This window comes from Mustelus asterias, chromosome 5 (genome assembly GCF_964213995.1).
Source record: "Mustelus asterias chromosome 5, sMusAst1.hap1.1, whole genome shotgun sequence".
In the NCBI taxonomy this organism is placed as follows: Eukaryota; Metazoa; Chordata; class Chondrichthyes; order Carcharhiniformes; family Triakidae; genus Mustelus; species Mustelus asterias.
This window is the reverse complement of record NC_135805.1, coordinates 83383658-83400799: the sequence shown is the minus strand read 5'-3', so window position 1 is coordinate 83400799 and position 17142 is coordinate 83383658. Positions and strand designations below refer to the sequence as shown.

Below are 17142 nucleotides of genomic sequence, written 5' to 3'. Positions count from 1 at the left end.
GTGATGGTGGGAAACTCAGCCGGCATGGAGTTAAAAATCAAAAGGTGTTAAAATGGAGCCACACAGCTTCCTTTAAAGGATTTAGCAACTGACCCACCTGAGAATCAATTGGGTACCCCTTGCCCCATTTCTGTTTTACTTGGAGAGAGGTAGCTTGAAGAGATTTGGAGTCAGCTTTGATTTTTTTTTAAATTTTATATTCTCACCTGTCCAAAACCCAGAGTTCTTTCAGGTTAAAATGTGATGCGAGTGAATCAGTTGTATAAATACTCTGGCTACAAGGACAAATCAGAGGCTGGAAGTAATGTGGAGAATAACTCTCCTCCTCACTCCCCAAAACCCGTCCACCAGCTACAAGGCAAAATCAGGAGTGTGATTGAATAATTTCCACTTGCCTGGATGAGTACAGTTCCAACAACACTCAAGAAGCTTGACACCATCTAGGACAAAACAGCCCACTTGATGGCCATCCCATCCACCATTTTAAACATTCACTCTCTTTACCACAGTAGCAGAAGTGTGTGCCATCAACAATATACACTGCAGATGCGTGAAAACACGTACCAACAGACTCAAGAATAGCTTCTTCCCTGCTGTCATCAGACTTTTGAACGGTCCTATCATAGACTCAGCTGATCTTTCCCTTCACCTTACCTGTAGTTGCAACACTATATTCTACATCCTATCCTTTGTTTTCCTCCATGTACTTCATGAGTGGTATGTTTTGTCCATTATAGCCTGCAAAAACAATACCTCTCACTGTATCCCAATACATGTAACAATAAAATAAAATCAAATCAAATCACCAAGGCTCCTTCGACAGCACCTTCCAAACCCATTACTCTACTACCTAGAAGGACAAGGACAGCAGAAACATTGGATCACCACCACCCGCAATTTCCCCTCCAAGCCATACACTATTTTGGCTTGGGTCATTCACTGTTGTTGGATCCAAATCCTAGAACTGCCTTTCCAACAGTACAGTGGCTGTACCTACACCAGACAGACTGCAGCTGCTCTAGGCGGCAGCTCACCTCCATGTTCTCAACAATTAGGGATGGCAATAAATGCTGGCCTAGCCTGTGATGAGTGAATGAATAAAACAAAAATCTGAATGGCATTATTTATTTTTCCAGTGCTAAGCATGACTAATGATATAAAAATCCCTAAGTAGTTGTTCAACAGATAAAGAACATAAGCAAAAATATCTAGGTGAGATCGTGGAGGTCGGTAGGGGAAGCTCTGTTCTGATCACAAATCAGGAAGTACAGAGTAGTTGGATTTGGCCAAATTCCCATTCTTTTGAGCTCAAGAGGACTAATTAAGCCAAATGAAAAAAAATATGCTTTTGCTCCACTCCTTTACTCCAACTTGTGTCAAAATCCTTCTTTAAAGCAGTTGTATGGTGCAGCTGAAAGCCAAGTATAATCCATTCCACTGAAACAATTTTGAATGCAACTTTTATTCTGTGCTTCAGACCTAAAATAGATATATTCATAAAGGAACAAGTGCACTTACGGTCCCAGCAGGAAGTCCTAACATTCACAATTTACAAGGTTGGCATGATTTCAACTTACATTCTACAGTGAAAAAAATTAAGAGAACACACTTGGATTTTTAATGAATATTGTAAAAATAAAACGGCTAGGATTTACCAGTCCTGCCCATAATGGAACCCAGGAAATTGGGCAGCACGTTGGCACAGTGATTAGCGCTGCTGCCTCAGAGTGCCAGGGACTCAGGTTCAATTCTGGCCTTGGGTGACTGTCTGTGTGATGTTTGCAAGTTTTCCCCACGTCTGCGTGGGTTTCCTCCGGGTGCTCCGGTTTCCTCCCACAGTCCAAAGATGTGCTGATTAGATGGATTGACCATGCTAAATTGGCCCTTAGTGCCCCAAAATGTGTAGGGTAGATAAATTAGCCATGGTAAACGTGTGGGATTACAGGGATAGGGCAGGGGAGAGGGTCTGGGTAAGATACTCTGTCAGAGAATTGGTGCAGACTCGATGAGCCGATGGCCTCTTCTGCACTGTAGGGATTCCATAATGATAAAAATCCCGGCCATTGTTTCCGATACGAGTCTTTAATTCTCATGTGATTCAACTAATCTCAAACATTAAAAGAAAATAACTTGACAGAAAATTCCAAGTCAAGAAGTAACTGAGTAACTTTTTTTATTCTTTCATGGGATGTGGGTGTCACTGGCAAGGCCAACTGAATATCTCACTACAGCAACAAAAATAGAAAATGCTGGAAAATCTCAGCTGGTCTGACAGCATCTTTGAGAGAATAGGGCCAACATTGAGTCCAGAGGACCCTTTGAAGGATAACGAAGGGTCATCCAGATGCAAAACGTTGGCTCTATTCTCTCCCCACAGATGCTGTCAGACCAGCTGAGATTTTCCAGCATTTTCTGTTTTTGTTTCAGATTCCAGCCTCCGCAGTATTTTGCTTTTATCTGTGAATATCTCACTAGGCCGTTTTAGACTGTGTTTAAGAATCAACCCTATTGCTGTATGTCTGTGGGAGAGGAGAAAGGAGACTGTGCCCGAGTGAGATGGAGACCACACGAATAGCAAATTAGATTCACGTGGCAAGTTCTGAATTTATATTTAAACCTGAAAAATACTTAAGAATCACGTTCTGACATAGACTGGACAATCTTCAAGTAAGTTATCTAGCTTGTTAAACAGGGAACTAACTGGTGATGGCAGTTATCTATCAATCAGAAAGCAGTGGGTTCAATTGGTGTTAATTACTCGAATAGGAAGCTAAACTTGCAAGTGATTAATCAGAGGGTCTATAAAAGAGACAGGCTTTACAAACCATGGGATCAGTAAGGGAGTAGTTTGACGTAGACTGAGTAAGTTGTGAATTAAGTTCATGGGGGAAAGAGGTGTGGCACGCATAGGAATTATTCTAAATTAACCAAGAGTAATTAAACTGAATTAACTAAATAACGTAAGTAACAAATGCTGGATGGGTTTTATGTTACAGCTGTGGAATCTGAGAGTTTCTGGAAACCAAGGTGATCCATGACAAACACATCTGTAGAATGTGTAAAGCAGTGAGAGGAATTCTGGATCAGGATTATTGATCTAGAAGCCAAACTGCAGACACTGTGCAACTTCAGGGAGGGGACAAATGCCTTGACACTTTGTTCCAGAAGACAGTCACACCTCTTAGAACAGGGTCATCCCTTATGGTTGGTGGTGAGAATCAGGAGGATGTGCCCGTGAGTAAAGGGACAAAGCAGACAGTAATGGAGGAGACTCAGACTTTGTAATGTCAAACAGGTTTGGAGGTTCTTCCAAACTGTGTGGGAGAAAGCAGGGTCTGCAAGCTGTATGAGCAGGCTGACCGTGACACCATGGTCCAGGAAGCCACTGAAGGGGAAGGGAGAAGACAGGAATGTACTGAGAGTAGGGGACTATATAGTGAGGTGGATTGACATTGTTCTCTGCAGCAAAGAGCTAGAGTCCTGAAGGGTATGTTGCCTGCCTGGTGCCAGGTTTCAGGACATCCAGCTCAGGGCTGGAGAGGACCTTGCGTTGGGAGGAGGGAGAATCCAGCTGCTGTGGTCCATGTAGGTACCATAACAAGACAAGGGAAAATGTTCTGCATAGTCAATATGAGGAGCAAGGTATCAAATTGAGAAGCAGAACCTCAAAGATAATAATCTCCAGATTATCACCTGAGCCATGGACAAATTGGCAGAGGACAAAGAAGTTTAGAGATCAATGCATGACTCAAAGAATGTCAAGGAAAAGTGGCTTCTGGTTCGTGGGGCACTGGCACCAGTACTGAGGAAAATAGCAACTGTACAAAGAATACAACACAAGGGCAGGCCCTTCGGCCCACCAAGTCTGTGCCAACACAGATGCCCCTCTAATCTAATATTTTCTTGCCTCTATGTGGTCCATATCCCTCTATTCATCTATCCAGATGCCTCTTGAACATTGTTATAGAATCTGCTTCCACCACCTCCTTCTGCAGCGCATTCCAGGCATTCACCACCTTCTGTGTGAAAATTTTGCCCCTTACATCTCTTTTAACCTTTCCCCCTCTCACTCTCAACTTATACCCCCACTTAATTGAACCTTCGACCCTGGGAAAAAAGATTGACTATCCACTCTATCCAAGCCTGTCATGACCTTGTAAACTTCTATCGGGTCCCCTCTCATCCTCCGACACTCTAATGAAAACAATCCAAGTTTGTTCAATCTTTCTTCATAGTCCATATCCTCCAAACCAGGCAACATCCTGGTAAATCCCTTCTGCACCCTTTCCAATGCATCAACATCCTTCCGGTAGTAAGGCGACCGGAATTGTACACAATACTCCAAATGCAGCCTCACCAAACTGTACTTTTGGGGCAATCTATACCTCAACTGTGATGAGACCAGTGTTCTAGTGAGACACATAATTAGGGAATTAGACAGGGCTTTAAACTAAACAAGAAGAAATATTGGGAGCTTGTGACAAATGGACAGCAATAATCCTGGGTGACGTTAATCATAATAAGAGCTAGGAGCAGGAATAGGCAATTCAGCCCTTCGCGCTTACTCCACCATTTCGGCCTCAATTCCACATTCTTGCCCATTCACCCTAGCCCTTCAAACCCTTACTAATTAAAAATCTGTCCCCTCTTCCTTAAGTTCTCTCAATGTCCTGGCATTCACCACACTCTGGGGTATTGAATTACACCAATTCTCAACCTTTTGTGAGAAGTAATTTCTCCTCAGCGTGGTTTTAAATTTGCTACCCCTTATCCTAAAACTATGACTTCTTGTTCTAGATTGCCCCACAAGAGGAAGTATCCTCTCCATGTCAATCCCCTTATAATTGTGTACAATTTTAATTGACATAAAAATGGGAAAAATCAGACTGACTAAAGTAACCTGGATGAGGAGTTTATGGAATGGTTTTGAGAGTTTCTTCCAGCAGCACATTCTGGAACCAACCAGCGAGGAGGTTATATTAGACTTGTAGTGTGTAATATGACAGAATTAATTAATGGCCTCAAAGTAAAATCACCTCGAAGCAGCAATTGCTACAATATGATTGAATTTTACATCCAGTTTGAAAGGGAGAATGGCAGAGAATGACTGAAAGGTTAATTAGGAGATATAGATTAGAGTATGAGAGGAAGACAGCTTGAAATATAAAAACGGGGAGCAAGAGTTCTTGCAGGTATTTGAAAAGGAAAAGAGCGAGTTTTGGCCCACTAGAGAATGTGAATGGGGAGTTAACAGTATCACAGAATCCCTACAGTACAGAAGGAGGCCATTCAGTCTATCGAGCCTGCACTGACAACAATCCCACCATATCCCCGTAACCCCACATATTTACCCTGCTAATCCCCCGAAACTAGGGTCAATTTAGCATGGCCAATCAACCTAACCTGCGCTTCTTTGAAATGTGGGAGGAAACCGGAGCATCCGCACCCCAGACACGGGGAAAAATTGCAAACTCCACTGACAGTGACCCAAGCTGGGGATCGAATCTGGATCCCTGGAACTGTGAGACAGCAGTGCTAACCACTGTGCCACCATGCCGCCCAGGTAGATAATAAGGAAATGGCGGATGAAATGAACAAATATTTTGCTTGTGTCTTCACTATAGAAGATATTAAAAACATTCCAGTAAATCAACAGGTGGAAGGGAGAGGGGAACATGGTGAAAATTGGTGTACTTGAAACACATAGGATACAGGATTCTTATAGGGCTTGGCAAGGGGTTTTGAGAGAATGTTTCCCCTCATGGGAGAGTTTAGGACCAGAGGGCATAGTCTCAAATAAAGGGGCACCAATTTAAGACTAAAACGGGGAGGAATTTCTTCTGAGGGTTGAGTGTCTTGGGAACTCCTTGCCACAGAGAACTGTAGGGGCAGAGTCTTCAAGTATATTTAAGGCTGAGATAGTTAGATTTTTGATCAGTAAGGGAATTAAGAGTTACAGGGAAAGTGGACATGAGGATTGTTGGAATGGCCATGATCCTATTTAATGGCGGAGCAGGCTCAAAGGCCAAATGGCCTACTCCTGTTCCTATGGCCTACATTACTAGGGAAGTGCTACTGAGCAAAATGATGGAGATGTGAGTTAACAAGTCTCCAGGTCCTAAATAGAGACTTTATCCTAGAATTTTAAAAGTAGCAGCTAATGAGGTATTAGATGCATTGGTGTTAATTTTCCAAATGTGCCAGATTCTGGAAAGGTTCCATCAGACTGGAAAGTAGCAAATATAATCCCTCCATTCAAGAGAGAGGGAGGCAGGAAACCATAGGCCGGGAGAGGGTGGCGCATAGAACTCTACCACTGGCAAACTGGCGTTAAGGCTACAAAAATTGCACCTAATTGGGGCCTTAACTTTGGAAATTGGTTGCCTGCCTCCATGATCCACCTCCCATACTGCCCAAGGAAAAGTTTCCCAGTGGCAGGAGTGCATGAAAGAGCTTTCCTCATATGGCTCCTCCTCTGCACACACCCCTACAACCCACTAATCACCCCCACTGCCATCCACTCCACCATCAAGCCTGCCACCACAAGACCAGGAAAATTCATCCTAATGAATAAGCATGAAATTCAAGGCAGCAATGCAAAGTAAAAAGAGATAAATATCCACGACAGCACATCCCTCGTGTAAGGGGCAAGTATTACATTCCCCTGTTCTCTTTCTGACTTTTCCTAACTTGATCTAGTTGCAAACTTCCTTCTCTGAAAAATGACTGGCCATCTCTTTCAAATAATTACCTTTTGTAGGAAAGCAAAATGTTTCAATTAGATCTATTTCTTAAATAGAAGGAAATTATATTGGTATATAAATATGCAACAAAACATTCAGGAAAAGCCAGAGGATCCTTTTTTTTTTTGACGATCACTTCTATCAGTATTATGACAATTATGCTCGAGATTTCCTACTGTGCTTTATGTGCAAATCCACAAATAACAAGGTGGAGGATATAATATGAAGAGAAGTCCTGGATAAATCAAAAAGATTTTTACAATAACCTGAACCTGCAGCTTTTGAGAATGGTCCAACTTCTGTTTTTGCACATTCCCAGGCATGAAATCCACCCAAGTAACAGAAATATTTAATAGCAATTTCATATTTATGTCTTTATCCCTCATAATTGCTCCAGCACAGGATCTTACAGCATGACTCCCACCTGGTTGTGTTCCAAATTGCCTGTCTGGGAGATTGCTGTGAAATCTGATTTGATTGATGAATTTGTCACTGCAATGAAGGGTTTATGAATGTACCAGCTGTGATTAATTGGGAATTATCTCTCTCTTACTCCCCTGCATCCCTTTACATGACCTCAATATTAAGAGGAAGTAGAAGGACGTAACTCAAAAGTCTTTGATAGTCATACAAGTAGTAAAAAGGAGGGGTACCAATTCGATACTGAAAAGGGGATTTGTGAATGGAGACAAGGGGCATGGCTGAGGTATTAAATTAATACTTTACCAAGAGAGAGGGTACTGACAAAGCTAGAGTGAAGTAGAAGATAATGGAGTTACTGGTTTGCTTAAAAATTGATAAGTCACCAGGTTTTGATGGGGTACATTCAAGAAAACTGAAGGAAGCAAGGGAGAAAATTGCAGAAGTTCGGGCCTAATCTTACAATCTTCCTTAGATGTGGGAATGATGCCAGGTGACTGGAGAATTGCAAATGTTACACACTCATCATAAAAATGGTACAAAGATAAACCCAACAACTACAGGCCAGTGAGTTTAACCTTGGTGATGGGAAAGCTTTTAGACACTCTTAGACGGCGGCAACGGAGAGAACTGGGAATTGTCTTTTCAAAAGCTGCGTGGGAAACATTTAATAAAAGACTGATCAATTGCTAGGTTTTCTGGACAACTGCCAATAAAATGATTTTAAAACCTCTTCTCCCTCAGTGAACTTGGATCAAATCCAGGACAAATCATATATCTTCAGAAAGTAGCCTCCAGTTGTTAGAAAGGTTCAAGTCCAAAACATTTTCCTATATTGGCAATGTACCCTCACTTTAGTCTGGCATTTTTTTTAAGTAAAGGGATCTAATTTAGGATAGGAAAAATGCATCTACATCCAGTACTGCATTTTCCAGTGTGCACATGATTCATCCATCATATACCTGTCAAGTAAATTTGGAATGGACTGTGATAATCACCACCCACTGGACAATTTTCTATCCAGAAATGATTGTTATGTTACAGGATGGACAATTGGCATGCTTATATGATTTTTTTGAAGAAGTTAACAGAAAGGGGAATGTCATGCAAAACACATTGGCTCAGATGTTCTTCTCAGCAGATGGTCAGAAACTGGACGTAGCCCAGAAAATGTGCTACAGGATGCCTCTGAAGTCCCAACGCAATGACTCTTGGGAATTGCCCAGAAAGTTTGAACTTCAAATGGACAATTCACTGCTCTCTGGGACCCACCGAAAAGTCTCCAGCTTGGAGTCAGAGTTGACGACTTCAGACAGCTCCAACTCATTAACCCGAATAGTTACCAAGGAAATAAGATGTGAAATAACCGGGTCTAATTCCTGATTAACAATACAACTGACATCTCCCCACCTCCCCCGCCCTCAAATCTCCAAAACCCCACCTCAGCACCCTACCCTTCTACCTCACTCATTCACCAACACACTGTAAAGCTATGTAAATGTCCCACAGCTTTTCATTGTATTATTGTATGAAAACTTACCGGAATGTCTGTCCCAAAGAAGAACTAATTCATTTTGGGCAAAGTTGTGAATCGGAACCCAGATCTTGGATTTTTTTTTAAATGCTCCATTAACATAGATGTATCGAGAAGACTTTTTTAAAGAATGTTATGGGTTGCCTCAGCTGCTGTGGTAGAATTGGTCACAGTTGTCAAAATATGAACAAAGTTTTCCTAACAAGTTATTGGTGTGTGGATTTGCCGGAAGTCTCCTCAGTAAGATTTACTTTGTCAGCTTTGTAGTTACCGAGCATCAACCTGCATGAAAGAGCCTCAAGGAACAGCTGCGGCCCTTTCCCTTTTATTAGTAATATTTATTTTGTGTTTATATAAGACACAAGGGGCGCAATCTTACCGGCCGTTCATGCCACACACCCGCTCCAGCAAGGTTGGAGAATTTGGTGGCCATCAAATCTCTGTTCACTGCGACGGGATGGGAAAATCCCACCAGCGTGAAGTGGTAAGATTCCTGCCAAGGCGTTAAATGTTACAAGTTGACCAGTCAAATGAAGGCATCATCAGTACCAATGATTAATGCCTAGGACTTGAAAGCAGCCATTTGATATCATTTTCCCTCCCACCAGAGGTCCTTAGCAAACTTGTGTATTACCAGGCACCTGTTTACAACTGTCGCATCTGTCTAATGAATATTCTCAGAGAAGGAGTGCTAAACAGCAGGGCACTAGTAATAGGTGATAACAGGCAGCCATAAACAGAGACAATAGATCTGGAATGCAAGTGAAAACAATGATACTTTGCTAACTATGAAAGGATTCAAACCAGGATAGCATTTAAAGATACAAAGAACCACAATGTTTTAACATTCTGACATTAGTCTTAAAATCAGGAAGTCTCTGCTCCTCAGAAATTTACAGATAAAAATGGGGATAAATTGGCATACTTGTAAAATGTTACAATTCAGCTTAAAAAAACAGTTTGTGAATTATGCATGATGCACGAGCAGAAATGATGCAAGCTTTTAAATTGGCATCGACAACAAATGAAGGCATCTCCTCTCGTTTGGCTGTGAACATGTTTCCTTCTATTCCTCTCATTACTGCCAATAAAGTATAATAATCAAATCTGTCTAACACCTCACTCGCCCTAGGGAATCCACGATCATTGCCAACTACGTTTGTTATGAAAAGAATAATGGATGGTAGGATATGTAACCGTCCAATAGAATGCAAGCTTACAATGGGGTGAACCAACTGCGCTCATCTCCATTCTACCACCCACCCCTTCCCACCCCCCAACCCAATTAATGAACTGCTTGAACAGCACCTACTTAAAAGCTATAAACAACTGGTGTGGGAAGCAGGTGCTTATCTGTTGCGTCCTGTTTTTCTTTCAGCAGTCTGTCCTTTTGCCTTCAGAGTATCGTTATGTATCTGCTTTAAAAAAGGTTGGCTCCAGCAATTTCAATAAAAGCATGAAATGAGTGAAAACTATTTGGCAGATAGGACTGCCTTTTGACAGATCACGTACAACTTACCTTGTAAAAGTCTGTACCCAACCAATTTAATCTCGGTAGAGGAATTGTACAAGTTCTCCCCAATCCTTAAAGATGGTAAACAAATGTCTGGAATATTTATCCATTCCTATTCAGCCCACATTGATTCCTATCCCCACAAAACAGGACTATTTTGTATTCCAGTGAATGCTCTTGTGCATTTAACTATGGGCTAAACTTTCAACTTCAGCAGTTGCATGAACCTGGTTGTACCGGATTGAGTGCTCGTGTACTCCACCTGATTTTCTCTTATGATGAAAAGGGAAAGTACGGACAGCATATGTGATAGGCCAATCCGATGATGTCACCTTTACATTCCCAAAGTTGAAAGTTCCTCCCTATGTCACACAATCCAAGGATCCAAGTCTGATTCTCCCTTCCCCTCTACTCTCCAAATAACCTCTCATGCAGTTGACCAGTTTACATATGAAAGAGAGCAAGAACAGGTCATTCAGCCGCTCAAGCCTGCACTGCCATTTAAGAAGATCATGGCTGATCTGATAGTAACCTCAAATCTGCACCCTGCCTACTCCCAAAAACCTATCGCCCCCTTGCTTACCAAGAATCTATCCACTTCTACCTTAAAAATATTCAAAGATTCTGCTGCTACCACCTTTTGAAGAAGAGGGTTCCAAAAAATGTATGACCCTTGGAGAAAAATGAATTCTCCTCATCTGACTTAAATAGGTGACGTTTATTTTTAAACAGTGACCCCTAGTTCTAGATTCTCCCACAAGTGGAAACATCCTCTCCACATTCACCCTGTCCAGACCCCTCAGGATCTTGTATATTTCAATCAATTTGCCTCTTACTCTTCCAAACCCCAGCGGTTGCAAGTCTAGTCTGTCCAACCTTTCCTCATAAAACAAGCCACCCATTACAGGTATTAGTCTAGTAAACCTTCTCTGAACTGCTTCCAACACATTTACATCATTAAATAAGTACTCAAAATGTGATCTCACTAGTTCTTTGTACAACTGATGCATAACCTCCCTACTTCTGTATTCAATTCCTCTTGCAATAAATGATAACATTCTATCCGCTTTCCTAATTATTTGCTGTACCTGCATACTAGCGTTTTATGATTCATGCTGGAATTAAACAAAGGTTCCTGGCACTGTGAGGCAACAGCACTAAACACTATACCACCATGCCACCTTATTGCTCACTATTTAGCTAGTATGCTTTTTTATGCTTCCTGCCAAAATTGACAATTTCACATTTTCTCCACATTATAATCTATTTGTCAGATCTTTGCCCACTCACTTAACCTATCTATATCTTTTTGTAGCCTCCTTGTTGTCCCTGTCACAACTTAATTCCCTACTTATCTTTGTGTCATCAGCAAATTTGACAACCATTCCTTCAATCATTTCATCCACGTCACTTATGCAAGCTGTAAACAGTTTGAGATCCCAGTACTAATTCCTGTGGCACACCACTTGTTACATCTTGCCAACCTGAAAATGACATATTCTCTGCCTCATTTTAGTCATGATGTGGAGTTGCCGGCGTTGGACTGGGGTAAACACAGTAAGAGTTTTAATAACTTTAACCTGGTGTTGTTAAAACTCTTACTCCTTTCAGTCAGCCAATCTTCTATCCATGCCAGTGTGTTACTCTCAATAACAATTAACTAGGTACTGAGTAAAATGCAGAGAATACATATCTCACCAATAAGGAATTCAGAAGGAACTTCTTCACCCAAAGAGTAGTTATACTGTGGAATTTGCAAGATGTAGCTGAGGCAAATAGCATTGATGTATTTAAGGAAATGCTAGCTAAAAGACACAAAGGAGAATGGACTAGAAATATATGCTAAGAGAGGGGTGAAGAGGTAGCGTGTAAGACGTATGAACACTGACATGGACCTGTTGGACCCAAATGGCCTATTTCTGCGCTGTAAAAATTGTGCATGTGCTTTGTAAGCTTTATATAGAAACTGAGTACATAATTTCAGCTGAGACTTCACCCAACATTCTTTCCGCCACATTGCACTGGCCTGCACTATTTAATTCAGTTGTATGATAAATAAACTGGGACACTGAGCCTTTTTTCAATATGAAATTTGCTAGCTGTAAATCCCACTGAAAACCTATATATCTTTCTACAAATGCATTAGTAACCTAGTGCTTTCCTGCATTTGATTTCTAATATTTTTAACAAGACAATTCCTGCTCAAAGTTTCATATTCATCTTGAAGCATTTAAAAAGCAAGCACTGAAATACCTTACAATAAAGCAGTTACTGAAACCTCCCACATAAAGTGGCGCAAAACTGCCTTAATCCCACTGAAAATAATCCAAATTCCTAAACGTTTAGCTTCAAAAGGCTGCATGAAATAATCATGGCACCAGCAACCTCCTGATACATGACTAGAATAAAGCTTAATTAGAGACTTGGTCATACAATAAATTAGAAGAGCTTTCATCACTGATTTAATTATGTTGAAAATTTAAGCAGCCAACATGACAGAATGTAAACTGTCTTCTCAGAGATAGCTTAATAAGGCCTGACAATGCCAATCCTGTTCCTGCAGATAATAATCAAACAACCACATTAAGAGGTCAATTTCATAACCAATGGACACAGTAGCAGCTATGTAGAGAATAACCAAAATCTATAAAATTCACCATAAACTCAGGACAAAAATGCATATTCCTTCCCTACTTACGCTTTGAGCATTGTTCCCTGTGGGTACCACAATTGTAATTCTAAAGCTGAAAAGATACCACCAGTAAATTACATTGTTCTCAAGGTAATGATGATCCATGGTTCCAGGCAGAATTGAGGCTGGTATCATTTGTACTGTTTGGTCTGGGAAACATGTCGAAGGCACGACAAACCAGGGAACAAGAAGGTAAACAAGGTGATTTCTTTTCTAAGCTACAATGCAGAGGAAAGGAATTGATAGCTGTCCAGAAGGCAATTGCAACCACTTCCTTTAGTGTTAAATTACTTAGCAATGCTTATCACTTTCACCTTCTTTAATGGAATTTGAGTGAAGTTTTGAGTGAAGGTTTGAGATACTTGCTGTTAACCCATTAAAGGTAATCAATAGGATTTGAATAATTGATACATCAAATTCACTTCTTAAAACTCAAAGCGGATAGCATGTTCTATTCTCACGAGGCTGATGGGAGAGAGTGCAAATCATCTCATTGTTTGCAGAGCCTCTTTGCCACAAATAGGTGTTTTTTAAAAAAATATTCTTATAATGGAGTGCACAATAACATTGCCATTATTTTCCTGTAAAGTTCTGGGCCTTTGCTTCATAACGACTGAGGTTCATCAAGTGTATAAAATTGATCTTATTGCACCGTATTTTGTGCCTCTGATTTGGGCACTACAAATAGATGGTCTTGATAATAAGATAATGCATACTTGGTATGTATTTCATGTTTATTTCAAAAGAAAATAACTGCGGGCACGCACCTACGCCAATTAAAATGTATGTACAGGGGAAAAAAAGTTTTGGGTGCAATGAAATTGTAACAAAAGCATTATTGATAAAAAAAATGCTGAGAATTCTAATAGGTTGTGTGAATTGTTACAAGATGAATATATGGAATCCATGCAAAGGTTGTACCAATATGGCAAACTACGAAATGATAACCAAGGATAGCAGAGGGATGTAAAGAGTGCAGGCAGGCAAACATCTGCGTTTGAAAAGTATGTGTGCGTGTAACTTTGTGACTCCCCAGTGTCGGATTTGGGAGTACCCCAAAGGTGTCACACAAGGATTTATGTGGCAATTGTTCAGAAGTGCTAACATCTTCTGGACAATTGTGCTATGCTGGGAACCATCCAACAAGACGATTTAAACCACCAACTTTACGTGGCCTTGCCATTTTTACACTTAGTTACTCTGAAGGGAAAAAAGCACTTCTAACTACAGAGTAATTATTTTAAAAGAATCAGATCAAACCCCTCACGGGACACTCCCCAGAACTAAACACCTCTCCACCCACACAGGATTCCCCACCTCCCACTCCCCTCAATCCGACCCCACCAGCCCAACCCCCAGGGGCTTGGCCACCGGCCTGACCCAAACAATTCCGCACCCGACCTCATCCCTCCCTAGTGTCATAAAAAAGATGCGTCCCCCTTCGCCACTTGAGCTGGGGACGTGTTTCGCTTCTTCAGTCTCACCTTGCCTGAATCAGGAAGGTCAGGCGAGACAGGCGCTTTACAATTTAATTGCCACTCCAAGGAAGTTACTAAAATAATGGACTGCTAAACAAGCAAGTGGCCTTGAGAATGATTAAAACCAAAACTTAGAAGAAAAACAAATAAGAATGTTTAGTGTTACGGCGCAGGATAAGCAAACCAGTGGAACAGGTTATGAACAAATGGATTACAAAAGCCCACAGAATACAACAGGATTTGTGTCATCAGATGATCAAAGCCAGTGCAAGTCCAAACATGACCTTTTCCTGAAAAAATCTACTCCCAATGCACCCAGACATAAGTATGTCACCTCAGCTAATGCTGGGAAAGTTAACCAGCCAATCATGAACTTATATGAATAAAGATCAATCAAATTTAATTGCTACCTCTGTTTGAAAGATCAAAGTAATTGAGAATTAGATATTTGCCAGGTAGACACTTTGTAGATGTATAGCTGGGCGAAACTGGTGACATGCAAATTGGATAATATTTGGAAAAAAGTATATTCCCTTCACTGCTTTTGGTGACTTTAGTGCTGCAGGTCTCAACTCCACATCAAAGGCACAGTGAGGCTGGCGATTGAGGGGAGCTCTTGGGTTTAGGTATTTTGTGCTAGGTGGTTCTGGTTTTGGGCAGACTAGGGTGATGGGTGCTGGTTTGGTAATAATTGGAAGATTGTACTGAAGCTTCACAGTACTGTGGCTGAGAAGGTTTTAAGTTTATGTATTAGTCACAAGTAGGCTTATATTCACACTGCAATGAAGTTACTGTGAAAAAGGTAAAATGTCCAGAATGACAAGTGCAAAACCTGATAGAAGATTTTTCTCTCCTGATTCCCATCAAATTTATGTTCATCCCTCATTCTCCCTCTGATATGTCGTCTGTCCATTCTGACTCCACCCAAGCTGTTCCTCTGGCACTGACTCACTCCTGCTGAGGCCCATTATCTTGCAGGCTTGTCTATTTCCAGCTCCCATCCAGCTGATAACTCTGTCACATTCCCAAAGCCTGCCTATGCTGACCATGTGGAGGCAAATGCTCTCAGCAAACCAGTCATTTATTAGTTTCAGCAGGAAGCACAGGGGAAATGGCTCTGGGAAAAGGGCAGCCGCCAGCATTACAATTAGTGCAACAAATGTTGCTATTTTAAATGTAGACACAAAAATAACTATAAAATAAAGCAGGAAGCAAGCTTAATTTGTACAGGAAGCACATGCAAGACCTTATATATATATATTGAGCAGCGGACCTGGTTGAGTGTTACTGGGTATGGTCAGGGCAACAAGACAAGGGAATACATAATAAATAGCAAGATACTGAGCAGGGGGACGCAATGGCATTGTAGTCATATCACTGGACTAGTTAATCCAGAGGCCCAGGCTAAAGCTCTGGAGACATGGTTCAAATCCCACCACAGCAGCTGGTGGAATTTAAAATTCAACTAATAAATCTGGAATATAAAGCTAGTCTCCATTATACTGATGATGAAACTATTGATTAAAGCATACGAGAGGCATTTCTTTATTAAACAAGGTGAAGAATATAAAAGCAGGGAGATTACGCAAGAGCTGATTTAAACACAAAGGCCACAGCTTATAGTGCATACAGTTTTGATCACTGCATTACAGGAAGGATGTGATCAGACTGGACAGGAGATTTGACAGGACCTTGTAGAATTTTATGTACGAGGAAAAATTCAAGTTGTTTTCATTGCAACAAGGAGGCCCAGAGAGGATTTAACTGAAATGTATAAGATTTATGAGGGGCCTTGATAGAGTGGATTGGAAAGGCCTATTTCCCTTAGCAGAGAGGTCATTAACCAGTGGGTTTAGATTTACAGTAATTGGCCAAATGATAAGATTATTCCATCACACTCCTTGTAGATGGTGCGCAGGCTTCAGGGAGTCAGGAAGCGAGTTACTCATCGCAGGATTCCTGTACTTGTATGGCTAGTTCAGTTCAGCTCAGCTTCTGGTCAATGGTAACCCGCAGGATGTTGATGATTGGAGATTCAGCTACACTAATACTAAGACATGGATAGAGCAGGGACAGGAATGGTTGTTGCAGGTTCCGGGGTTTAGATGTTTCAGTAAGATCAGGGAAGGTGGTAAAAGAGGGGGAGGTGTGACATTGTTAGTCAAGGACAGTATTACGGTGGCAGAAAGGACGTTTGATGAGGACTCGTCTACTGAGGTAGTATGGGCTGAGGTTAGAAACAGGAAAGGAGGGGTCACCCTGTTGGGAGTTTTCTATAGGCCTCCAAAAAGTTCCAGAGATGTAGAGGAAGGATTGCAAAGATGATTCTGGATAGGAGCGAAAGTAACAGGGTAGTTGTTATGGGGGACTTTAACTTTACAAATATTGACTGGAAAAGCTATAGTTCGAGTACTTTAGAGGGGTCAGTTTTTGTCCAATGTGTACATGAGGGTTTCCTGACACAGTATGTAGATGGGCCAACAAGAGGCGAGGCCACATTGGATTTGGTACTGGGTAATGAACTAGGCCAGGTGTTAAATTTGGTGACAGTGACCACAATTCGGTTACGTTTACTTTAGCAATGGAAAGGGATAGGTATATACCGCAGGGCAAGAGTTATAGCTGGGGGAAAGGAAATTATGATGCGATTAGGCGAGATTTAGGATGCATAGGACGTGGAAGGAAACTGCAGGGGATGGACACAATTGAAATGTGGAGCTTGTTCAAGGAACAGCTACTGCGTGTCCTTGATAAGTATGTAC

General features: G+C 41.3%; 1 protein-coding gene across 2 annotated transcripts in view; it reads right to left on the bottom strand.

The window, feature by feature from the left end:
- The window catches only part of LOC144493650 (low density lipoprotein receptor adapter protein 1-B), a 114567-nt gene that overhangs the window by 64823 nt on the left and 32602 nt on the right, over positions 1–17142 (bottom strand). The gene's annotated exons all lie outside the window — the stretch shown is intronic.